Below are 1,234 nucleotides of genomic sequence, written 5' to 3' on the forward strand. Positions count from 1 at the left end.
TATCTCCAGCAGCAAACTCCCTGTTTACTGCAAGGGAGGCAAAATGATCACAGCAGAACTAATGAATAGTTATCTCCTTCACACCAGCCAGGCAAAGATGGATGGTGTCTGCTGCCGCTCTGTAGGTGCCAGAAGGGCATCCTCATTGTGGTCTTAGTGTTGTTCTCATTGCTCAGGCTAGGTGAAGAAAGCCTCCAGGCACCCAATGGGCTTGGAATTGATTTCACTTGCACGGTAGAGTGGGATGAAAATTGCCAGTCACAGTCATGAATTCCCAGCCACAGCTACTTTGACACCCACCTGGGAGGCCTGACATGAGTTTTGAAAACTGGTACTCCACATCCTGCTGTTGTTTCCAAATAGAAAGGTCAAGTTTTAGACTTCTAAGTCACTTCATACCACTTCATGACAGCAAAAGCTCTGTTCACAATGAAAAGCTAGTGGGGAACGCCACTATAGTATGACCCTCCCTGCTGGGGCATCTATCAACAGATCAACAGGCGGGAAGCACAGCTCAGAGCACAAAGAAAGTCTGCCTTTGGGATTCAGTGTATCCCCTGTACTCATGGCCCTGAGGTTTGAGAATAGAACTAAGTATTGTAGATTCTGAAGACTGCCTAACGAATGGAAGAGTCAGAAGTCAAAGATGGCTACAAAGTAGAGCTGAAATCTCTTCTTGGAAGGGAAAGGAAAAACAGCTCTGAGTTCCACAGATCTTCTCTTTTGTGGCCCTGAACAGTCCTAGGAGGATTCTTGGACATGTAATTCAAGAGATCTGGGTTTTGGGTACCTATTCTTTTTTTTTTTTTAAGAAACAGAATCTCACTTTGTCACCTTGGTAGAGTGCTGTTGCATCACAGCTCACAGCAACCTCCAGCTCCTGGACTTTGGCAATTGTCTTGCCTCAGCCTCCCAAGTAACTGGGACTATAGGTGCCTGCCACAATGCCTAGCTATTTGTTGTTGTTGTTGCAGTTTGGCTGGGGACGGGTTCAAACCCACCACCCTCAGTATGTGGGGCCAGCGCCCTACTCACTGAGCCACAGGTGCCACCCTGGGTACCTATTCTTATTATTGACATTCCCAACACACTCTCCCAATTACTGCATGTTTACTGTTATTGCTAAGTGCTTTCTGAGAATTATCTTTTTTTTTTTTTTTTTTTTTTTTGAGACAGAGCCTCAAGCTGTCCCCCTGGGCAGAGTGCCGTGGCATTACAGCTCACAGCAACCTCC

Source organism: Otolemur garnettii, unplaced genomic scaffold, assembly GCF_000181295.1.
Source record: "Otolemur garnettii isolate 467f Iridium unplaced genomic scaffold, OtoGar3 scaffold00031, whole genome shotgun sequence".
Taxonomy (NCBI): domain Eukaryota; kingdom Metazoa; phylum Chordata; class Mammalia; order Primates; family Galagidae; genus Otolemur; species Otolemur garnettii.